Genomic DNA, 26615 nt, shown 5'->3' with positions numbered 1-26615 from the left:
ATGGCTGCTAAATTTGGGTGGTATTGTTCCTGAGTGGCCTTTGTTGAGCGGACTACGTCTGCATAGGTCTTTGTCTGCCGTTTGCTCCGATCGGGACTTCTGGTTGTGGCAGTTGGTTTTCTGTCGTGTTTTGTCGACCTCTGGTGGGTTGAGGAGCTGGGGGCTACTGGTTTTTGTAGACTAGAAGAGGAGGCAAGTCGTCTTTTTCTGGGTGTTGCATACATCCTTTGTAGTTTGCTGGATGAGGGGCCCCCACAGTTTGCACATTTAGCCGGTATGTTATGATATATAGTCCTTATAAGGACTGGCTTAAAGGGGCGAAGCAAGAATGCTTTTCATCTTCCCCGTTATCTGTAGAGGACAGTGTAAGGATAAGGTGTTATTGAACTATTAAAGCTCTGATCATGGCAGGAGGGTAACAGCAATAGCCGAGCCTCAGTTAGAACTTCATTGGCTACAGCATTGCCATCCATTACCCTCCAAGGGTAATAATCACTGCATCTCACGGTTGATTCCTGAATCAATATATCAATCATGAATCAGTATGTTATGATGTTTTTTACATTTTATATCGCATTAATTCTTATATAAATTTAAAAATGGTGTTGAAATAAAACTAAAGGAACAAATAAATTATCTTCTAAATAGAAATGTACATTTTAATATTTTATAATAATAACATTATTATTATATTATATTAAAAATTCATAATAGTATATGGTTTAAAAGAAGACAGTTTGTTGTTCTAAGTAACGACTGATCTCACCACTCTTAAATAGAGTGGAAACGACTTAATGATAAATTACCAAGAAAAACGATCCCACTTCAGTCTCTTGCTTTTGATACTGTTCTAATTTTCATCGAAGATTAGTCCCATCCTTTCTTCCTGGCATTTTAAACGTATTGCATCCACATCCTCTTAGCCATCAACGAACTTGGTATTTTTTTTGTTCATAGCTTAAATCCTGCTGTTTGTAGAATACTCTCATATTTGGAGTGGTTCACCCAAAACCTCCCTAAGAATTCTTGATTATACACGCAAAAGGGCAATCTTCCTAATGGGTGATCCTTCTCCACAGACCCCCCCCCTTCAGTCACTTTCTCCATGGGCGCTCTGAATTACACTTTTTTTAAAAAAAGAAAAACAGTGTGCCTTTTTACAGATACTTTACTCCACCGAAGTGGTTACTACCATTCCTCCACTTTCTTCAAATCTACTGATGAACATTCGTACACAGTCTAACACCAAGCACATTGAACTAACCTCACTTTCTTCTTTCATTCCATCAACCTCTGAAAACTTGGTGTACACATTTGTGCATATGTAAGCAAATCTTTCTTCGAACTTCTCTTATTCCATGTTTGAAACCACCTTTCCATATGTAGAACATCCGTGCTTCCAGTTTCTTCATTATCTGACAGAAATTGAAAAAATATTATGTGCTTTTTATAAGCATTATAATGCTACAGTAGGCATAACTTGTTTCTCATCATTTCCGAAAGTGTTCGGTCTGTAGACAGCTATAATTATAAGTCCTAATCCCAAAATTTCCTAATAATAATTTGTGAGTTCAACAAATCTTCATCATCGGCCTGTAGAGTAAGATAGGCTGAGAGTCAGCAGATAGTAGGAGAGGAAATAAAGATAGAGTGCATAGTAGTAGAGTAGGTTAAAGAGGCCTCAGTTGACCTGTTTTAGCTGTTTGCCCCCCAGGGGCGTTTCTAAAACGGTCGTTGATTTTTCACTTTACAAAAAGGAAAAATCCTAAAAAGGAAACAAGTAACAAAACAAACAAAAAAAGTACAGAGAAAAGCAAAAATTGAAAGGTAAACTTAGAGGTGGAGGAAGGATCTGGCCCGAGTGATGCAGCTCACAAGGAACTGCACCGCCTCGCTGTAAGCCTTTGCCGCTCGGGTTCTCAGGTCCTCCCCCACCTGTGGGAGCTAAAAACCAGTGAAACTGAGTACAGAAATCCACAAGGTGGTTACTGTTCCTTTCTTTTGTTGTGGGCTGTTATGATTCTTTTGGCCACCTCACTTCCCTTGGCCATGTCTAGTTTGCAGAGAGCAATGTAGAACGCCGAAGCTGCCTCCTCGTCTATATCCAGGGCTACCTCTACTTGCTCAGGGGTAATTTTGCTGATGTCATCAACGAAGAGGTCACCCCATTTTGCACTGACGATGTCGGGTCCATATTTCCCTGTGAGGAGGAGTTCAGGTTCTCCTACTTTATCTATTGCCTCTTTAAACTTTTCTGCCACCCCAGGCATACCTCTAAGGAGATGTTTTAGAGTCTCTCCTGCTTTTGCATGAGGGACTTCTGGGTGTTCGGTTTCAGATACTTTTGCTGTTTTGAGATTTGTCAGCTCTTCTTCCTGCGGACTTAATGGCCGTTTGGAAGTTTTGGTGTTCGTCTCCATCTCTCCTACAGCTTCTTCTACTGTATCTGAATCTGAATTGGCGATGTCTATATTGGCAGTGGTAGCTTCGCTTTCGTCCGTGGGAGTTACCATGATGGTTTCTGCATTGTCAGTCTCTTCTGTTGGGATCGTATTGCTCGTCTCTGCAATTCTGGTTGGTTTCCCTCCCTTACGGGACCTTTTCGTTGTCTTAGACATGGCGGCATGATCAGGAGTGGCCTCAAGAGGCGGAAACTCTTCCTGTATTGTGACCTTTTCATTAGTTGGTTTTGTTGCTGATGTGACTGCACCACCCATCCTCTCTGCGAGGGTTCTGGATGGGCAGGTGTCGACTTTGTGGTCAGTGACTCCACATTTCAAACAAGCTGCCTCACATTTTTCTTGGTTGTGGCCAATTTTTAGGCAGTTCTTGCATTTTATGCGAAGGCAGTCTGCCCCAAGATGATTGAAGGCACTACATCTAAAGCACTGCTTTTTGACGCCTGGGTAATTTACTATTACCCGGGCAGATCCTATGAGGATAAAGTTAAGAACTTCGGTCCTCATTTCAAGAGAGATAGTTACCTCCCCTGACTTCCACTCAGGATTGTCTGAGTCATTGTGAACCTGGATTTCCCGTACAACTCCCCACTTAGAGAATACGCTGTGAATTATATCGTTGTTCTCTACGTATTCTAGGGGAAATCGTGGTATCTTAAGGGTTCTCAGGATGCTCCCAACCATGAAGGGAGATACTTTTACTTTGCCACAGTCAAACCCTTTGAGAAGCTTTTCTCTGGTCTCGATATTTTTGGTCACTACCTGGTATCTTCCTCCCCCATAAGGGGTAAATCCAAAAATATTCTCTGCGCTGACGCAGCCTATGATAGCTTTCGCCATCGCCCTTGCCGGTATTGTGGCGTCAACCTCAATTCCGAGAGTACGCACACGCGGCAGAATGGAGGGCATGATCAGATGGGGGAGCCTAACTATTCCCACCACCAAGTGTTTGATATTTCCCCAGTCTGGGGTTTAGGAAGTTCTGCAAATTTCCCGTTAAATATCGTGAAACCCGATGGGACTCGTACCGATATTAACGGTTAAGAACAGAAACTATACTACACACTTGATCTAAGCCAAAAGGCCGAGAAGCGATACATATATTTCATCATTAACGGTTAACAATCTGTGGTAATATTTCATCATTAACGGTTAACAATCTGTGGTAATAGAAAATTATTCGGAGAAGAATGATCCTAATGCATTAGCTGAGAATCATACTCTGTTAAATACGCTAATTACGACAACTTCCTTCTTTTTATATAAAACAATTTATATAATATAATAAAAGGTGTATGAATAAAATTACATAGTTAAATAGAAATTATTCAATATATTTAAATAATTAAGTTAAATTTTATTATAAAAATAACTTTCAATTTTTTTATTTTAAAAACTATATTAAAGCTAAAGAAAGAAAGATAAACATGTCGGTGTGAACGCTAGTTTTTTTTTTTTTTTTGCTAAAACTTGCTATTGCAAATGTAAATTCAGTTTTAGCGTATTTCTACTATATTATACTATAATTAAACTACTTAAAGACCAAGTAGTTTAATTATAGTATAAGACAGTAGTTACACACACAATTAGTTAAATTATGCACAATATTTGAGGTTTATTGTATATCGAGCAGCTAATACAAACTAAAAATCATGCAACTCTGCAACTCATATCGGAAAGATATGTTCAGTATTATTTCAACTACCCACTAGTGGATTTATTATCTCTTTTTATGGTTTAGTTCCAAAATGTTTCTCACTTGAAAGCAAAAATATCGGTATCACAATACCACGCCATCAAGGTGAAGCCATATTGGAAATGTAACAAAGTTTTCCTTATTTGACTTGAGTGTAGTTCAAAGTTTATTGATACCTCGTGCACATTTATAACATATTTAACTCTGCAATCGCTACCTGATATGATCAAATCAAAGGCAGCTCCTTTCACCTTAAATAGATCTCATTTACATGCGTCTGTAAAGCCGAAATCTACTCGCTTTGTACGATATGAGCACGCAAAGAAATATTATACTGTGGTCGGATAAATCCAATTACCCGGTTAGTAATAGAAATACACCAAATGCCACTTTGTTCATCTTCAGCCTGCGTAACATCCATAATTTATACCTCAATCCTCTTTCGCTCGCGTAGTTGGCAGTAACCTTAGAGATATTATGCTTTTGATGTCACAAGCGAAATGACAGTCGAGTAACGTAGTCAAACAACACACACACACACATACTCACGTGTTTGTTGTCGTAATGAATCTTGGGCAATGGAGGCTTCGGGGTACAACTCCAATCCGAATCAGCTAAGCTCTGAAAGGGAAATATAAATGAATCTCTTTAATCTTTTGAATGAGGCATAAAACTTATAGACATTGAAAGATTAATGCTAATTAAAGATAACAAACTCCCAAATGATCTTGAACTTCTTTGCATCCGAATAGGATGCTTTGGTATTTTGATTATATATCTTTAAGGTGAATATATTAAGAATTATTGCTGTCCAAAAAATATTAAACTAAGTAAATTTTATCTCGCTGTTTACTGAAATGCAATCAAATTATTAAGTTGAATATTTTGTTTGATCCCTTACGCCATCAATTTTCAACTAGTCTCTAAAATACACGAAACTGCCAAAGAGAAATATAAATCAATTTATATAAGGTTATACGTTTTAAGATTTTGCCAAAGCAATCAAGAGTTACGGCTGGCTCCAGGTCATACTCGATGCAAGTCATTAGATGTGCTTCTTACAAATAATCGTCAGCATCGAAATTCAACCCGCAGTTTTGAAAGTTAAGTGGTATTGATTCTCCACTTTAAGTCGACAGAACCTGACAAACTCGAAGCATTAAATATAATTGATAAAAAATAACAACTTAAATAACCAAGAAATGTCGTTCAAAAACATTATCTTCTCCGCAGACTTCTGGTACCGATGTATACCAGAGGTACCAATTTCAGTCACTTGTTGACTGCTTTACATCGTCTACCCACAAAAATCTGAGAAAGGATGTCCGCTATAATTTTAAAAGCTTATATTTGGATTAAATATTTTAATTGTTGAAAACATAACAATTTTTTAAAAAATAATAATAAATAGCAGACAACTTCGTTCTCGATATTTGGATAATTGGATCTTCTGATTTGCTGTGTGAAGAAATTTATCGAAATAACTAGAAATAATACTAAAATGAAATAAGATTCAAGAAACAGTAAATATAAACTCAAAGAAACGATGAATAAAACAACGAAAAAAGTAAAAAAAAATCCTAAAACAATGTTACGTAAACAACTTTTAAGACTGCTAATAAGAGTCCCCTCATCCAACACGTATTAACCGTTATTCCTAGAATCTTCATTCCTTTATCTTTTAATATTTGTGTTGAAAGATTTAAGAGAATATTTGGCCCACTCATTGTAAACATTTAGTAGTAAATAACGTTTCATCTGCGGATTGATTTTACTCTTTTGTCTTTTAACATATGTTGTTTAATTGTAATTGGCCGCTTGGCGAATTAGCTGATTCGGGTGGGGCGTCGGCGTTTGAGAACTTCTTAGGAGAAGCTTTATATGTGATCGTATATAGAAGGTCTACTTCGCAAAGTTGGTTTCTGACACACGAGGACAATAAACGTTCGCGGGCATTTTTTTCTGTTCTAAGTGCAGATTCTTTGTTTTGATCAAAATCGGGGTGATTACGGTTTTGTAGATCAGTGTCATGTTTAAGAGAGAGTTCTACTCTTGTTCTGTTGGTTTTTGTGCAGACAAAGTCAGTGTGTGTGTGTGTGTGTGTGTGTGTGTGTGTGTGTGTGTGTGTGTGTGTGTGTGTGTGTGTGTGTGTGCTTTAAATCTAAAACTGCAGTTTTTGTTTGTTTCTTTTTAAAGTATCATTTCTTGAACCATTCTTCTAACTCATGGACGACAAATTGGAACATTCTGCTTACTAGCCTGGTTTTAATGACCCATTAGAATAGTCATTAGAGTACGAGAAGGATAACCGAAGGTGCGCGAGGATGATCAGCTGAAAATGGAGAAAATCAGATACGAGAGGTAAAGAGCCCTGTGGAACACCGACTTGTAATTCTTCTTTAGATATTTCATTTGTTTTAACACTGAATTTTCGACTAATGAGATTTATGGAATGAGAGCTGGCAGAATTTGATCTCTGAATAGTTCATAGAATCAATAGCTTTGGCTATATCCAAGAAAACTGCACCGGAGTGTAGGCAGTCGTACAACACACATCTTCAGTTCACAGAAGAAAATAAGTCAATCATATTTAATTAAAGCCATATATTTTGGCCTGAACATAACTGGTCAAGAAACATTGGTATTCTTAGTTAACTGTATTAAAAATGTTAATAATGTGTGATTGAAATAAGATTTTAGCATATCTTAGATTGTGAGAGGCAGTCGTTCCTATTGAAGTTCGGACGGTGAAGTAAGTCTTCAGCGCTTTCTTTAAATAAACGTTCAAATTTATACCAACGTCGATGAAGTAAGCGTGTAGGATATTGTGGTCCGCATCTATTCCGTACTGAGTCAAGCCAGATTTCTCAGATTTCCTGATGTAAGATTGGCGTTCTTGTATATTCTCTTTTCCACTGAGCGTCCAATTTGTTCGAAGTAAGAACGATGACAGTCGCAAGGAACTTGGTAGACACCAGGAAGAGCCAGAGGGGACCCTTTATCTTTGGAAGATGGAAACCATGATGATAATTTGTTGATAGGAAGAAAAGCATTTCTTAAGAATTCTACGGATAAATACTCAGCGGGAATTTTTTGCCAGATAAGGGATAGTTCAGAGTGACACTGTGCTATGATCTCAGTTGGAGTATGATAAGATTGTGGTCCGAGCCAAGGTCGATTCTCGTAAGTCACAGTCCTTAGCACAGCAATATCGAGATTTCTTGTTCATTTTAACCTCAAGGGTTCCATCTTTTGATGGCTCAATCTCGCTGTTCATAAATCATAAATTTCGTGTTGTTGCTCGCTAATTTCAACCAGCACGAGAAACTTCGATGAGACTAATCTCGGATTATAGATCAATTAGAACTTCTTCTGGAGCTACTGTCTCGGTGATTCCACATTTTACAAATTTAAAGGTCTACAATATTCAAATTTTGGTTTACGATATATCACCTCCCCCCGCCCACTTTTTTTAGAGGCAAATTATGATGTGGGACATTCTTCTCCTCGTGGAAGTTTGTAAGGCTAAAATAGTCGGTAACCGTTTTTGGCTGTACGCCGACTCCTTCGTGTGTGTTTTTAGCTTTTGAAAAGCTAATCACCTTAATAGCAATCGTAACCGCCTTCCTTCCATTGATCTTAATATGACTTGGGATATCACGCCCTTTGGTATTGGTGCCGCTAATCATCGAGTTTTATTTTCACTAGTGGAAGAGACTTTCCGTTTTGTTTACCTCTTGCTATCCTCCAGGGCTTACTTCCTAAGTTTGAGATGTCTCGGAAGCGGACTGAGAAGGTAAATGGAATTGAGTACTTTAAACGGTATCAGGATCGACGTCCGGAGACGACCTTCCCCCAGTCAGACCATTAATCTCGAGCAATTCACTCCGTCGAAACAGTACAGACTCAAGGAAAACATACACTCGCCTTAGGAAGACAAATTGAAATCTAAATCAGAATAAACTTCGAAAAATCGTCTAATTTAATGGCTATATATCAATATCAAACTAATTAAAAAAATAACCTAACTTAAACTTGAACAACCTAAAATCAGCACTAAAGCATGTCACTTACCACTGAATAATCAACCAGGCTATAATGATTAATACTAACGACGCAGCCAAATTCATCAGATTGTTACAAGCTTTGTACATCGTAAACCTCATTTTTTTCAGAAAAACGTTTCAGTATGTTATAAGCTTTGTACATCGCACGCCTTACTCCTTATAAGGACTGGCTTAAAGGGGCGAAGCAAGAATGCTTTTCATCTTCCCCTTTATCTGTAGAGGACAGTGTAGAGATAAGGTGTTATTGCGCTATTAAAGCTCTGATCATGGCAGGAGGGTAACAGAAATAGCCGAGCCTCAGTTAGAACTTCATTGGCTACGGCATTGCCATTCATTACCCCCCAAGGGTATTTTAATCACCGCATCTCACGGTCGATTCTCATCTCCATCCCCTCAAAATGACATTTAAACACTGATATATATATATATATATATATATATATATATATATATATATATATATATATATATTAAATAATGGTATAAAACATTGAAAAAATTTAAACTATGCTAACTATTTATAATTAATAGAAATGTAATTATTTATATAGTTATATATTTATGAAAATAACTATTCTTAAAAAGCAATGAAGTTATTTATTTTTAAGATATCATTTCTTCTTCTTCCTTACTTTTAAATTTCGCCATTTTCGGTAAGCATTTCATCATAACACTGTAGTTGCTTTTTTATCAATTATTTTGTCTACAAAATTTAAGTATCAATCATTCGGAAAAAAATATAAATTTTGAACTTACTAAATAATTGCTAAAATAATTATATAGCAATTTTTATTTTATGACAAATGAAGTGTAAAATGTATTAAGATAAAATCATTTCTATTTTTTATCATAAATCTTCTTTGACACCATTTTAAATCTTTACAAAACGATCTATAATTAATGATTACTCATCATTATCATAGGATGGGTGGTGGTATGGTGGAAAAAGTCCTTTTTAGGACTTCCAGGGTAACAAATGGCAATGCTGTAGCCAATGAAGTTTTAACTGAGGCTCGGCTATTGCCGTTACCCAGCCATGACTAGAGCTTTTTAGCTCAATTACACTCCATTCACACAGATTTTCTTCATTCAGATGACGGGATAAAGAGTCAAGGACTCAGTCCATCGCCCAGTTCTTTTAAGAACTTTAAGAACTATCATAGGATGGATATCATAGGATGGATAATATCCAATATCCTTGGAGGGTAATGGATGGCAATGCTGTAGCTAATGAAGTTCTAACTGAGGCTCGGCTATTGCTGTTACTCTCCTGCCATGATCAGAGCTTTAATTGCTTTAACTTATTGTAGGATGACTGATTCCAATTTGAATTGGTTTTTTTAATTTAATTTTAAAAAATGACAATGTCCAGCACATCCGAGCCACCCGAAGGGCTGAAATGGGTGGGCTCAGTAGGGCCGGCGACTACAACAGAATTGAGCATTGCATAGTTGAAAAGTGTGTGGCCTTTGGTGTTAGTAGATGAGCTGTACCAAGATGTGTGTTTTGAGTTGAAGTCTCCTGCTATTATTATGGAGTCATTTGGATCAAGTACGGAGTCTAGATCTGTTGTCAGCAGAGGAATGCTTGGAGGGTTATATGCAGCATAGATCTTGAGACTCCCAGCATTGAAGGTATGTACCTCCACACCAGTCACCTCCAGGTTTACTGTTTTGGGCTTGTCTATTGTGTTATGATTCAAATAACTCTTTATATAAATGGCTGTGCCTCCACCTCTTGTGCCAATTCTGTCGTTTCTGTACATAGCGTATCCACGGATTTTTGGGTTATTAGCTGGTCTTAGGTGTGTTTCACCAATCAAGATGATATCGGCACTGAGACGAGTTGAAAGTTCTTGTAGTTCCAAAATCTTGTTCATCAATCCATTTGCATTCGATGCTATTATCTTAAGAGCTTTTGGTTTGAATTTATTATTCATGACAGATGGCTGTTCTAATGTTTTGAGTGCTTTGCAGGAATCTCTTTCTGGAAGATGTTGAGGGGCATGTCTTGCTGAATTCTTGCAGCATAGTGGCAAGTGAGGCTGTTAAAACGGATATTATGTTGGAGCTTTCTAGCTCGAGAGATGTAGGAGGCTTAGTTCTTGCAGCCTCAGCATATGTTTTGGTCATGGTTGTTCCTTCTTGTGAGGAAGAAGGCAAGGTGTTTCGGACTGGAAGACGATTTGTTTGGTTGCTTAAAACGTCTTTACGTAGCGGAACAAGATTGACTTTTGTTGGTCCTCGGTTTTTTGGATTGGAAAGGCATCCCTTGTAGTTGACGGGATGAGGTCCTCTGCAGTTTGCACAGCATATTGGAGTTGTGCGAAGTTTGGTGCAAGAGATGGTCTGGTGTCCCTCGCCGCACTTCAAGCACCTGTAGGCTGCCTTACATAATTTTTGGGCATGTCCAAATCTTTGGCATCTATGACACTGACCTGCAGATGCTCTTTTCCTTAGAGGCTCAGTTGTAATTTTGAGACCGCATACTACAGTCAGTTCATAGATCTGCTTTTGTGTGTTGTTTATTTCCACCAGCACCAAAGGCATTGGCCTTTTATCTGCTCTGAGCATTCTGCTCACTTTAACTGGAGACAGGCCCTGTCTGGAGAGATCAGTGGACACATCTTCAGGAGTGATACCTTCAGCTATCCCACGTAGAACAACTTTTAGGTTCTTTTCACTAGGTAAAGTGAAGGTGTAGTATGGGACGCTAGCTTTGTCCAGAAATCTGGTCATCTGTCTGTAATCCGAGACTGTAGAGGGTTGTATTTTAACTCCCTCATCTGTGTTTTTAGCCCATGAGAATGAGATGTTTTGCTCTCTTAGGGCTGATGAGATAGGATCCATTTTTCTTTATCCCTTAATATGACTGGTGGTATCTTTTCTTTAGGACCATTGTGTGCTTCTATCCCTGATGTTTTGGGTTCTTCCACATTGGTGGAGATTTTCCTCTTCTTTTTCACCAATTGGAACTCTATATCACTTTCCAAGGTATGTTGTCTGCTGTCTTGGGATGTAGCATCTTCCATACTCGGGGAGTGTGCTAAATCTGATTGCGTCTGAGTTATGGGCTCTTCACTCATGTCAACCATATTATCCTCTGTGACTGCTGTGGGGGGAAATGTGTCAAAGAGCTTGACTTATCCTGGCAAATTATCACTCAGCAGCTTTCCCAGTCTGAGGAATTCAGTAAACTTCCTCGAATTTGGCCTCATTTAGAAGTTTTGCCATGATAATATTCGGAAATAAGTCACGGATGGAGAAAGAGTTGAGATTGCTCAAGTGTTCCGAGCAGGTAAAGATAATCCTGTGGACTTTTGAGGGTCCACTAGCAAATCCCGTAGACACACTAAGGTGTCTACCAGCAATAAGATGTGGCGATATAAAATACAACAATGGCGATACTAGCGGCAGTAGGACTAGCGTATCGCCCTTGTAAATTCAATAGACTTACCTGGATAAATCAGTATAGAAAATAAAGTGCCTGTTTATGGCAGCAAGTAATTAACTGATATTATTAATGAATAAGCATAAATCTCTAAAAACATATCAGTCAAATTCACAATTCACCATCAAAAATACACGACACGAAACACTAACACGCGAGTCGCCATCTTACTTCAGTCACTCCCAATATCCGGTTATCACTTACGCATCCCCAGCTTGGAGCCACACCGCAAATTCTAACATTCTAAAACTTCAGAGAATACAGAATACGTGCCTAAGGATGATTCTAGATGCCCCCTGGTTCATAAGAAACACCCAGATCCATAGAGAAGTTAATATCCCTTATATCTTTTCCTTTCTCATAAATCTTGCTGAGAAGTTCTTTACTAAGACAAGCAACCATCCAAACCCGTTAATCAAGGAAGCCTCGGAATATAATGAAGAAGAAATCTAAAAATTTAAAAGACCAAAATCTATTTTAAGTTAAGCTGAACGCAACTAACTTCACTGCCCTCAATGGGCGAGCATATAGCTCACAAACACTCCATTCAAAGTTCTTCCATTACAAGACAAAGGGGAATAGGAATATGAAAAGCAAGTTTGCTTCACCCATCTAGCCAGAAATGTTAATGTTGATGTTATCGTAGGATGAGCGGGATCAATCGACCGTGAGTTGCGGTGATTGATGATTGATTCATTCAATCCAAAATACCCTTGGAGGGTAATGGATGGCAATGCTGTAGCCAATGAAGACCTAATCAATGAAGGCTCGACTATTGCTGTTACCCTCTTGCTATGATCAGAGCTTTAATAGCTCAATAACACCTTATCCATTACCTCTACAGATAACGGGGAAGATGAAAAGCAATATTGCTTCGTCCCTTTAAGCCAGTCCTTATAATGACTTATCGTAGGATGAGAAAAAATCCTTTCTAGGACTTCCATGGTAACGAATGGCAATGCTGTAGCCAATGACGTTTTAACTGAGGCTCAGCTATTGCCGTTACCCAGCCATGACTAGAGCTTTTAGCTCAATAACGCCCCATCCACACAGATTTTCTTCATTCAGATGACGGGATAAAGAGTCAAGCACTCAGTCCATCGCCCAGTTCTTTTAAGAACTATCGTAGGATGGGGGAGCGGATGAATCGACTGTGAGCGGTGATTAATACCCTTGGAGGGTAATGGATGGCAATGCTGTAGTCAATGAAGTTCTAACTGAGACTCGGCTATTGCTGTTACCATCCTGCCATGATCAGAGCTTTAATAGCTCAATAACTCCATATCCTTACACTGTCCTCTACAGATAATGGGGAAGATGAAAAGCAGTCTTGCTTCGCCCCTTTAAGCCAGTCCTGATAAGGACTATCGTATCAAAGAATTGACAAGCTGATTATTCGTGATAATTGTCTTTAGTTTTGTGTTTCTCACATTGCACTGGCTTCGTCCCAGCTTGAATGCTACTTTCTCTCCTTCTCACGAAAAGCATATGAGGGCAATGGCTGTGCAGGCCCACCGAAAAGAGGATCAGTAGTAGATATTTGGTTTATAGGAAGATAGGTAGTTTGAGTTGAGGCCAAGTGAAAGCACGATAATCCCTCCCAACACTAGGTTTGTTTGTTTGTTTTTTTAGATGCACATTGCTTTGCTAGTGGACTCACGCTTGAGTCTACAGGATTCTGCTGGTAGATCAATAGATCTAAGGGATTTGCTAATAGGCTCTCAAGCCTGCAGGATTGATTTGTCCGACCAGAACCTGAGGTGGTGATATCAAGATTGAAGTAATGCAGAACTTATTATTTTTACTTATACGAGTTGCCACAAGGTGCTTTGACCATATTAATTAAAAATCTCAGGATGAGAGAAAGATATAGAAAGTTTTTTACGTTGGGTATACTATACGTTAAAGATACCAAGAGATTTTATAAACTTCGTTTAAACCTTTTTTTTTCCCCCAAGTAAACAAACAAGCAAGTAAGCCAAGTTTGCGCCTGAAGTATTTTCAAGTCTGGGGCAACTCGTGGTAAAGGTAGCATAAGCTCTGATTATTTGACTTAGTATCTCCCATAATGCAAAGCACATCTCTTTGCTGACACGAGTTGCCTCAGACCTGAAACTACTTCAGGCGCAAACTTGGCTTACTTGCTTGTTTGCTTACTTGGGAAAAAAATGATTAAAACCAAGTTTATAAAATTTCTTGGTATCTTTAACGTATAGTATACCCAACGTAAAAAAAAAAAAAACTTTCTACATAATATATATACAGCAATCCCTCGATTAATGCGCCTAATGCTTAGCGGGATCCGTTTTTGGTTACGATCTTCGATCCACGTAGAAAGAAGATTTTCTAATTCAATCATTATAATACTTTGACTTGGAGTGCATGCCTGATGAACTTGAAGCGGCCTCTAACGTTTCTCTTTGTATTCAGCAGTTTTGCTTAAATGACTCATAGTTGAGTCACTCATTTTGTGTTTTTGTCCTATCTTTGCTCTGGACTCGCCTTGTTCATTTTCTTTATTATTTCAAGTTTTTCTTCGAATGAGATTACTTTTCGAATCATTTTCACACTTATACTTTTTTTTTTGCTCACTAATTCTTTTACTCATGATGAAAGGTTGGGAAAATACTTTAACATAAAAAAAGAAAAGAAAACAATTGCAAAGGGGCACGAGAGAGATCATCAAAATGCTAGGTAATTAGCAGACGTTCATGGAAATAGTGCAGTACTGTATGCCATTAAAAAATAACTTCGTAAATTGTTTTAAATCGGTGACTAAATTATTTCATCCTGGTGAGTGATTTTTTTTAAAAATAGTTAGCCATAAAAATGCATAGATAGAATTTTTTTAAAAAAATCTGTAACATTTAGTTTTAAGATGTATATAGGCGCACTAATCGAATTTGGGTATAAAAAAAAAAACGCACGAATCACGGACGCATTAATCGAGGAATTTCTGTATTAGTAATGACTTTTGAACCCATCTTTGTCTTTTTTTCTATATTCTCACTGTTAAAAACGATGTCCACCACGAATTGCTCAGAAGGCTAAATAAATAAAAATCCATTAATTTGGCCTATTTGCTGGGTATCTCATGATCCTCAAACAGAACTTTGATATTTTACGGACAGTCTGAACAGTGTCTGGTAAGTTATGTCTATTGATGTCAGGTTTTTTTTCCCCTTACAATCTTGCAAATACAAAGTGGTCGAGCTTTCTCTTTCATCGTTTGTGTTCTCTGACTGTCCGCCTGATGTAGGACACGCTTCTGAAGTATATTGTTCTGTTTTTGTTAGGTACATTTGAAAATGAATAGTTTCGCATTTTGAGAAAAATTTATTGAGCAATTTAATTTTTAACGAAAACAGACTGAAATTTCAATTACCCTGTAATGCCTCCGTAACTCAGTCGCTTTTTGCGATGCTTTTTACGATATGAACTCATGCCTATCCAACCCTTTGGTTGGATAGGCATGGGTTCATATCCCGTGTAGAACACGAAGAATCTTTTTTCAGCTCTTTTCAACTGAAGGTGGGTTAGCCTGCCTCATAGGAACATGAAGAGTTTTTCCCTTCCCAAAAACTCGGGTATTTAATTCATCAAAACAGATAGAGCGGCCAAAAGAATATGCGCTATACAGACATTAAGAGACTGTAGGAAGAAGAATTAACCACTGCAGTCAATCGAGACTGGTTTCGAAAGCCTGCATGAATGGTGTAGGTCTACGTGGACGTTAATTAGATAACCCCGATAAAATCTAGATTTATTACAACAGTCAGGTAAAAGCTGTTTGACTTTCTTTTTTTTTTTTACTAAGATAATAGCAACATTTATCTGACATGTACACACGTGAAAAGGGGAAAATTCTGCTATCTTCCTTGCATAGGAAGAAATTTTCACTCCAGTCTTAAACGCAGTAGTCAGAACCCTGTGTAGAGATTAATCTGATTTTATATAATAGCTTGTCATGTGTTTCTCAAATGCACAGGCGCAGCATCTCTTCATTCGATTAAAAACGCACTAAAGATCTATGTTTATTTGTGATTGTTTTTATTGCACGACTATAATATTTGCTCGCCTACATCTTACTACTTTACACTGGGAAGACTAAATCAGTTATGATTTTCGAAATCTAAACATAATTTCATTTTCTAAACGAAAAAGAAATTGACATTCATAAATATCAAGCAACAAAAAAACTTCTGCAAAACACCAAGTACAACGTAACTATGGAAACGGGTTTCCACCATAAGTATCGTATGTTAAAGTAGAATAACATTGTATATCGATTAAGTCATTTTCGACTTTCGAGTTAATTCAATAATACATTAAAAACGATGTATTTGATGTTTTTAATATTTAATTGATTATTGCCACTTAATACTTTCCTAAACCAAACATTTTTAACGGCATAAACATCTCTCATCGTAATTTAATATTGCTCCGAATATCCTTGCCAGTTGATGTCAACAAGACGTCAGGCGGCGCCATATATCATCGTAGCAAACGTATTACAATCACGAACCATTTTTTATCTTCTTTAAAATTGTACAAACTATATATCATATGACAAGGACAATGAAGATTAAGAACATCCAATTTTCTTGTAGTAAACGAAGCATTTTAGGTATCGGTTTAATAGTATAACTGGTAAATTTCCATCCGCCATTTCAGTAATAAATTATAATGTATGTCAAGAGGAATAAATGCAAGGAAATTCATAAAAGCGGCGAGTTTGATCACAACTTTAAAAATTAGAGTAACCACACTGTTAATGTATTTTGTTGGCGTACGGAAGTTATTTAATTACAGGGAAAGAAGCTTGTTGAATAAAACTACGTGTATTAAACTTGTGTAGTTATTAATCTCCAATGGGAACATTAGTGGCAAGGACATAATTGACTTTTCTCTGACTTTTTATGTAGCGTTTCTCTGTGGACCAAAATATAAAACACTGAGGGCCTTCCATTGTAAAAATAATCCACGAGAGCATCGAGGTTTTTGTTAATAAAATGCTGTCAGAGAAGGCCACGGAAATAGCTGTGGACAGATTCTTAAGTGTCTGGTAAAGTAAACAAAGGAAAGATTAATTTACTCGTCAAGAACTCCATCGGAAAAATGTGAGGGATGGTTTAGTGTGGGTTAGCGGCCTTCGTGCTCTAATTAATAGATTAATAATGCACATCGAGGTTTAAAGAATTACAGGATGGTTTTTGTAAGTAAAAAAAAGCATCTTGGGTTAAGCTATTTTTTTTTAAAAGCATCTCAGGAGGGGGTTCACGTGATAATTTCAGTTTTCATTTATCGGTTGTTGATCTGTTCAACATTTTCTTTTTTATGTACATGCATGGTGTGTATAAAGCCGTTATGAAGTTTTTTATAAAGGCTTATGGAAGGTGGCGGGGTGAATTTTTTTTTAATTTCATTAGCGATGGAAACTGCAGCACATTTTGTCCTCTTTTCTGTTTGTAATTAAGAATTCTGTTGTTGTTTTTTTAAACATTAAAAATATGAAGAGATTCATACCGTAGACTTAAATTATCTGTGAGCAAGATTTTGACTGCTTTTCATATAAAAGATTCGACAATGTTTTTGTGATTAGGAAAATAATTTTAACGGTGACTTGCTTATGTTGATGGAGAAATTATAATTAGTGCGACTGTGGAGTATATAGATCGGTGATAGATTGCATTTATCAGATTGAATGTGTGTGTGTCTGTGGATAAGCAGTGGTATACCATCTAGCAGTGAAAGTATTTCAGGACATATTTAGGAGTGGATTTGATCTCTCCCAAATTATGGCATTCCGTTTACTAATCATACTATAGTACCTCTATAAATACTTCCCCCTCCGACTAGACGAATTCTAGTGCAATTTGGTATCTTGACGAAAATCTGTCGAGCCTTGCCAATTTTGCTTTCAGTCGAGTCGTTTTAATTGATAAATCGATGCGATTTGATGCGCATAATTAATGTTACAAATAAAATAAACAGCTGAGTTCAAAATCTGTGATAATGATTGAAGTCATTAAAAATAAATACATAAACATGCTGTTTAAAAGGCAGCAATATATGTGATTCTAATAATTAATTTTGCAGCTTTGTAAAAAATATAGTGCAAGTGAATCGTATTCATTGTATGTCATTATTATTATATCACACCTCCAGGGAGTCCAAAGACTCATCGAGGGAGGGCACCTACTCTACAACTCTATCTCCGCCACTCAATCCACCGACTAATGAACTGCAACTACACCAATGCCATCTACCGCCCGCCACCACTAGTATTTTCCCAGACAATCACAAACACCCATGCCCACTGCGGGATTCGAACCCACAGCCTTTTGGCTGGATAGCGGATGCGCTAACCACTTGGCCAACCAGGCCGGCATTAATAGATCGGAAAGTGTGTGACCCTAGTATTTCCTGGTATCCGAATACGTTTTCTGAAAGCTTGCCCGATTCACCAGTGAAAAGTGTCCGGGAGTGCTCAGCCATCTTAACAACCTTGATAACTCATTTTCGGATAATAAAAAAAAATACCCTTTATAAAGGTTCTTTGCATCTTAGACAGGATTCATACCACGATCTTTCCAACCTAAGGATATAGTCGATACCGACTGAGGTTCATTTTTATGAGAAATAGAACTTTTCGAACAACTCAACATACAAATTATGTTTAGTTACGTAATTTTCATATTACAAATTATATGAGCAAAGTGTAATTTAGAAAATCGTTAGAACAATGCACAAACAATACCTCTGCTCTTGTGGCTGTTAGCGAATCCCCTCTTGAATCACTAGAAAGGAACTTAGAACTTATAGTATATTTTCTGAGTGAAGGTTGGATTGTGTTTTCATCGCAAGATCTTCCTACTTCGGAGTTGAATCTAGAGAACAGGAAAAAAAAATGCTTAATATGATAGCGCCAATTATTCAAATAGCTTATATGTAAATTCAGCATGCTTGATAGTTCTAAACTCGTCAGGTGAAACCAAAGAGAGAATGTTAATATAAGTAATAATAACTATCAGGCATCACCGATAGATGGCTCTACTTTTCAAATTTAGTAACGAGCGTACATTGACTTTTTTTTTTAAAAAGAAATTTTCTGAGTAATTTATTTAGTGGATTGTAATATTCTATAGTACTGCAGTAACCTACCTGTTTTTAAAATTAATTATTTTGAAAATTAATTTCCCATTCGCTTATTATTTTAAAAAGAATCACCTGTGAGTCGCTTTTGAATTTGCAGCAGACGATGTTTTACCAGCATCTTCGAAATCGTCATTAGTTAGCTGTGATGGCGCCACTTGTCTATGATTATATTCCTGGTTATGGCTATCGTTTGTTTCTTTCGTTATTACTTTTGCCTCTTGACTAGCACGTCTCCCTTCTCTATTCGTGAGTTGACTTATCGAAGAAAAATTATCTCGGTGTATGTTGAAGGAACTGTCAGTTGGAACATCCCACGTGATATCTGGACACGCCTGTTCGCTAGACGTGCGGCCCATTTTGCTAAGTGGACTTACCTGCCACCTGTCAGTTGGTTGAGTGCTGTTAGTGTCAGAAAACTCCTGAAAAAAGAAAGAATAAACATCTTTAAATCATTTTACTCTCCTTAATAACTTCCATATATTTTAGAAATAAAAACATTCGAGAAATGTATAAGCGATAAACATTTCTCAGTGGATTTTGAGGAAATACTTGGAAAAAAATATTCCTAATGGCTATCTATTACTGTTTGAAATTTTTTCATATATACGCAGGCCTTGGCGATCAATGATTTTTCTTCTGTTCCGTCACTTATAATATTTGTATAATAAATTTACCAACGATTCCAACCTGTGTGTGTGTGTGTGTGTGTGTGTGTGTGTGTGTGTGTGTGTGTGTGTGTGTGTGTGTGTGTGTGTGTGTGTGTGTGTGTGTGTGTGTGTGTGTGTGTGTGATATTTTCAGTTTGTTTGTTTGACTATGATGAATTTCATGGCAACAGTCAGTTCTGCTTACATATACCAGGTGGCAGTGTGCTACACGCATGGATTGACTAGAATGGATATGACGTTTCAGGTTCCTATGGTAACGGTGAGCTCTATATCAACTAGTAGAAATGATATTTTAGCTTAGTTATTGCGAAGTTGTATGCTAGGAGCTTAAATTCATAGAAGTAATTAATTATTTTAAGTATCGCGTTCTTTTTTTTTTTTTTAAAGCGAGGAATTTGGAAAGAGGTCTGGTTGTGTTTTGATTGCCAAAATACTATCTACTAATGTTTATTTTTTTTCGAGTTTTATCTGTATAAATAATTCTAAAATTATTGGCTATCTCTTGACGCTGCGCTTATAAAAAAAACAGGAGAAAGCATTGAATGTAAGAAAGGAAGTCCTTGTACTTTTTTTTTATATTATTTCTTAGTATATTATACAGAAATATCTATATAGTAAGACTTGTTTATTGTCGACTTTGAACGTAACGTCACGGTTTTATAGCAACGATAGTTTCTTAATGTGTCCGTAGTTGTTTTAAAAGGATTAATGAACAACAGCGGATGAGCATTGAGATTTTAGCGGGATATGCGCTTCAAAAGACAATAAGCGGAATTTCGAATTAATGAGTTACGCAAAACAGGAGGGTCTAGTTTGATTCAAAGTATTTTCAATCCAAGCATGAATAGAAAAAACAGGCAAGAAATGTTCTGAAATCTTTAGTTTAATTCTCTAGTATAATCTTGTGCTCACTATATCCGAACAGAATTTGATAATCATAATCTAAAATTTAAAAAAAAATTTTTTTTTTCAGCCGCTAATTTGGGTTTACTTTGCTAGGCAACCTTAGTCTATATGTGCATCGTAATCTACACTTCAACACGTGATGGATTAAGATAACTCTCTTAAAAGTTGGTCATTAATTACTCACGAGAAACTAATATATGGAGTAAATATATGCTGATGGGGGGGGGGGTGGAAGTACAGTGTCTGATCATAAATATTCATGCGCTAAAAGCTCTTGGCAATTCTCTGGAGAGACCCGGGTCCTGTGAAAGCGAATGATACTGTGAAGTTCGTGGCATGTTTACTAATAAAATAAGACGATGCCTGTTTGTAGAGAATTTATTGATCAATAAAATATTGCTTTTAAAACACGAGTCTGCTGAATTGAGTGATGAGAGAAACCGGGTCAGTCGCTCAATTGAATGGAAGTGATAGAGAAAATGGGAAAATTCGATTTATAAAATAAAATATGCTTGCACGTAACATGATTGGTATTATCCATCTGCCCATTTGGTTCGTGTTAGCATTCTGCTGTAGTGTGATGGAGTATCTAGTGTGTGTGTGTGTGTGTGTGTGTGTGTGTGTGTGTGTCAAGGTAAGTCTTTCTTTACACGTTTGTTCAATTTCAGGGATATCCATCATCTATTTGAATTCTCTTGCAGCTTGTATCTACATTCAATATCTCGCAACACAATTATTAACAAATGCATTTTCTATATTGTAAACAAAGTTATTTTTAGGTGTTTAAAAGACACGGTAGAGTTTTTTTAAACTCGCAGCAAACGTATTTAAACGCACTGACTATCATGCGAATAAATTGTGTGAAATATGATGAAATAAAAGTTGGGTTTTAAAAAAAATCGGTTATACGCACCGCAAAAGTGGACCTGCCACTGCTGAATACTTCGAGGTTTTTATCGGTACTGAGCGAAGCTCTTCGTCTATGGTGACGTTTTCTCTCGACAGTTCCCGTGTTGTTTTGATCCATTGATTTTCTTCTTTGTCTCCTTATACTGTTTGAGCGTGGTAGACCTGAGATGGTTCCGTGAATGTTGTTAGTAGTTAAACGTGGCAGCTTCTGAAATTTTTTTTTTAAAAAAGGGAGAATTGAGAGGTGAAGTTTTTTTAAGTAGAGAAAAAAATATTGCGCTAGAAAAAGGAACAAAAATATTACATATTAACACGCTGGTGACTTAAGTAATCGATTGAAATCTCATTTTTATTCAAACTTTTGATGGTTAAAATTTAATTTTACATTAAAATAAAAACCTAATTGTTTTAATTTTTTTATTGCTTTTATTTTAATGATATTAGTCTATCGGTGAACCTCAGCAACTCAATTGGTTTCGGAGGCATGGGTTTTTATTCCGTTTGACGCGAAGAAATGTTTATCAGGGCTTTTCAAAAGTGAGCTAGCCGGTCTTATACGGAGATGGAGGTGGTGTGTGTGTGTGGGGGGGGGGGTTCTCCCGGAAACTCAGATTTTTCATTCCCTCAAAATTTGCAAATCGGACTCCCATATCTACAGACAAAAACACTTATATGAACAAGGAAGGCATAGAAACTACTCGTTTTCATGCATTTTCTGGAACTAATTTACTTCAGTAGCTAAAGAAGTAAAGAATTGTCTTCATTTAATATCGCCATCCATCTAGTAAGCCGTAGAAATTCGTTGAACTAAGGCAAAGAGGAAAAGATAACACTGGCACAGACTGCAAAGTTAGGCCTAACGAATTTCCTGCTTTTTTAAGGGAAACGAAAAAAAAATTCTTATATAAACTTTTCTGTTTTAAACTTTATTTCGCTAGTTCATTTATCACATTATTACATGGATCAGAATTTAATAATTATTCAGTTTCTTTTTTCAACTATAAATTTGCATCACATGTGAACTAATCCTTTGTTGCATTTGGAATAATACTTTAAAATGCAAGGAAGAAATTGCACTATTCGAGATGAAACAATAAATGAAAGCCGTGAAATTTCGGCCCTTTGTCGTCCCATTCTGAATGAATCTGATTGGCTAAAGTTATCCTCTTTATGAGAAACTGTTCTTCCTCACACAGCATTCCTAGTTTATTTTTCAACACATATAACCATCGTTAAGGCTTGAAAGAGCAATTTTTCACTCATATGCGCCTTTTAATTTTAAAAGCCATACCGATGATGTCCTTGATTTCACCTGAATGAAGATTTATATAATTAAACTTCTAACATAATAAAGTATTCCGCTGTATTAATCTTTCGTCAAACGCCTTCATACGTTTCATTTTGTTGGTACGACAAAAATACGTATCGTATTTTTGTTGTTCTACTTATCTGATTTTTTTTAAAAAATTATTTGTCATTTTCGCTGAAGAGAATTTATGACGTCATAGTTAACGTAAATATGAAACTGATTAAATTTTTGAAGGACCTCTGACATTATTAATGTCTGAGAAACTCAAATAAATGTCTGTAAAGGAGCCAAAATGCATTTCCTGTTCTCATAAATATCGACGTTTTAAAAGTCCTTCATAAATATTAATAGACCTACTTTGCAAAACAAGAACGACACCCTGCAGGCTTCAATGATATGAGAAATGATGTTTATCTATCCGACGAAAGATTTCTATTTTGAATGGCAGTTTGTAATACTTGAAGTATTTTTGAAATATGTTCGAGGTTTTGATAAAACTTGAAGTAAAGTTTATACCTCGGTGATATTTTCCTGCTTTAAAATTCAACTAGATTAGGCAGAGCTTTAGTGAAGGCGTTTTGTTAAATAATTTATTTCTATTATGTAGAATGCAATGTTAAGGGAGAGTTTATTATACGTCAAGTATTTTTGATTTGATCAGTAAAAATCGGTATTTATTAGTTAATTTATTACGTTTTGATATGGTGCTCACACAATAGGATGGATTCTGTAATTTTGTTCTTGATAAACGCTACTTTTTTTCAGCATCGGATTTAAGTTGTTGGCTTAAATAAGTATAGTTTGTCGTGAGTTTGTATTTATTGTTTTATGTCAGGATGGTTTGTACCTACAAATAATGAAATAATAGCATTTGACTAAAATGCCAGATGTTGTCTTTTATAAAAGGCGTAATTTTTACTATTTTCACTTTTGCATACCATGTTTGAAATACCCGAGAGGTCTGATTTCACCATTACAACAAACATGCTAATACACTTTCATTGAAACGTTCTGCTATCGGCTTTGACCTGATAAAATGGCGTCTTGGAAAGCTATAAACTTAAATTTGTTGTCGACGAATTCTTTTGTAATTGTCTTCAAATCCTTTATGAATTCAAAGCTTTGAAATCTATCAAAGTTTCGATTCTGGAAGGAACTAAATCTTTGGATCCAAGTGTGTAAAATAACCAAAGATTTAGGTTGGTTGGTTGGGATTATGTCCGAAGAAATTACTATGAAGACGATGTTTTGCGTTTGTTAATTGCGTGTGTTCTTGTGACCGATTTGCCTGTGTTGCGGTGAAAAAAACCGAGTTTTCGAATGAAAACCCTTATCATCTCCATATGAAACCAGCCACCTTCGGTTGAAAACCCTTATAAAGGTTCTCTGCATCCTAGACAGAATTACAACCGATAAGAATACACACAGGGAAAAAAAGCGAACATTTATTTCAATCCACTTCTTCGTCTTTTATGATTAATATGGATAACACATTAAAGAATGGCTATTTGGAGAAATTAACTCAATTTTTAATTACTTACATTGCCTTCTAGAAGTGATAATAAACGGATTTGTCTAGCACTAGAGCTGAGTTGATCAGTCCATTTGAAGGATGGTTCATGGCCAATCGTAGGACACTTCACCTGCAAGAAAAAGTGATATTTTAACGGAACACAGCGATACTTGCATTTGGTTCATACTTTCAGTAACCAAACTAGAGTGGAAATGGGAGAAAGTCAATTGCAGTAAAGTTCAAATCGGTAGTATCAGATGTGTGTGTGTGTAATATAGGGTAATCAAAATTAAAGTATTCCCGTTTAAGGCCTCGTGGAGCGCCACCAGGTGATCCAAATGCTGCGAATCTCTGCAGAAATACATTGTGCGTCATACGGAAGCGATATCTGAGAAAAAAAGTTCCAAAATTCGCCACCATGGCGCTGTGTGATGTACCGAATGTAGATGTAGTAATATTTCTGTGTTTATAAGAAGGAGAAAAGCGATACAAGCATAAAAAATACATTTGTATTCACTTTCATTATGCATTCTCTGGCTGCGCTGTTCAATGTGCTGCCCTTCCCGGTATGCCACAAGCTACATCCTTTGAGTGTGTTCAACGATAGAATGCAGCTGGTTGGGACTGATGTTGTGCACATGCTGTCTTTCAGCGCTGGCAAGTTATTAGGATGATGCCGATAAACGCTGTCTTTGAGAAATCCCCAGTGGGTTGAATTCATGCACAGAATTCAATCGTTTATTCAAAAAATCGGATTCAAAAGTAAATAGTAGCTGTAGTTAATAAAGCTACAGGCGCTGATGTAGCTTTATAATACAACATCGATGGTAACTGAGCAGGTCATGACAGGATCTGACTAGTGAATGTCCTCAAAGAAGAATGGTCTGATGATAAACGAAGCTGTAAACCCGCACCTGAGACAGTAACTGTGGGTGGATTCAAAGAAATTTGTTGGACTGCATGCGGGTTTTGAGTAGCCCATACCCAGCATTTGTGAGTATTCGCAGCTGCGTTCAGGTGAAAGTAAGCTTCATCTTCTCCACAAAATCATCCACAGCCACGAAGCATCCAACTTCATTCTGGCAGAGAATGTTAAGCGAGTGTCAGTCGACTTTCAAAGTCCTGTTGTGCAACTCCTGTGTCAGGGTTATCTTGAATGGGTAGAAATACAAAATCTCCCGTAGAATTTTTTAGACAGTTGTGTAAGGTGCATCCATGTGTCTTTGATACAGCACGTACACTGCAGGAACCAACGTTGTTGTTCATGGCCTTTTACACAACAACAGTAGCAACTTCATTGTCGTGAACTGATTGGTTTGCGACCTCTGCCGGGTCTAACTCCCAACTAATTCTTCAAAACGACTAATCTTTCGTCGCAGAGCACATGGAGATAGTACATTTATTCAGGCAACGAAATTCTCCTGAATGCAACAACAGCATTGCAATTGTTTAGGTAGTACAGCTTCACGAGCAAAGCACGTTGGGTCAAGGTTCGTGCCATCGCTGTGGACGATATTAACAACTAGAATGAAGGCAAAAATCCGGAGTCCATCTTTTTAAACTCTCCTGGCATCTGCCGAGTTGCGTGATATGCAAATTCCATGCATTTGGTATTTAAAATGCCCCTGGTGGTGATTTTTGGAACTTTTTTTTCAGATATCGCTTCACCATGAAGCACAATGTATTCCTGCAAAGTTTCGCAGTATTGAGATCACTGGATGGCTCTCCACAAGGCCTTATTAAAAAAGGAATACTTTAATTTTGATCACCCTATACATGTGTGTGTGTGTGTGTGAAATATTACCATATACATATACATATTACCATATACGTGTGTGTGTGAAATATTACCACATATATATATTACCATATATATATATATATATATATATATATATATATATATACATATATACATGTATATATATATATATATACATGTATATATATATATATATATATATATATATATATATATATATATATATATATATATATATATATATATATATATATATATATACATGTATATACATGTATACATGCGAAATATTTAAAATGATCATATCTGGATCTGCAATTAACAGTTCATAAACACAGGATGGGATGCACGATACCAATGAACAAATAATAAGAACCATCTAAACATATTCAAAGTTATATAATAAATTATTAGGTGTACTTTGTTTATGGCTTTCATTCTAAGAAAAAAAATTATAAATTTGCTCATTTTTTGAAACTTAATTCATTTAATAAAAGTATTCATGTATTCGTATTGAAGAAACAGTTTGCTTCAGTGCAGACATTTATTTTTTGAAAAAAAACACATTAAATTCTTTAACATATGCAAAAATTAAATTAAAATTGAGAAAAATATTTTTTTAATTTAAATAAAAATATATAAAAATAATTGAAAGACCTATTATGACATTATCGTATCAAATATACTAAGTAATATAATATATAATACTAATGTATTAT

General features: G+C 36.4%; 1 pseudogene; it reads right to left on the bottom strand.

The window, feature by feature from the left end:
* Positions 1–3433: 3433 nt before the first annotated feature.
* Positions 3434–3555, bottom strand: LOC150100160 (U2 spliceosomal RNA; annotated as a pseudogene).
* Between the last annotated feature and the right edge of the window lie 23060 nt (positions 3556–26615).

Source organism: Typopeltis vanoorti, chromosome 13, assembly GCF_054136105.1.
Source record: "Typopeltis vanoorti isolate ZY-2024b chromosome 13, IOZ_Tvanoo_1.0, whole genome shotgun sequence".
NCBI classification, from domain to species: domain Eukaryota; kingdom Metazoa; phylum Arthropoda; class Arachnida; order Uropygi; family Thelyphonidae; genus Typopeltis; species Typopeltis vanoorti.
This window is presented reverse-complemented; position numbering and strand designations above follow the sequence as displayed.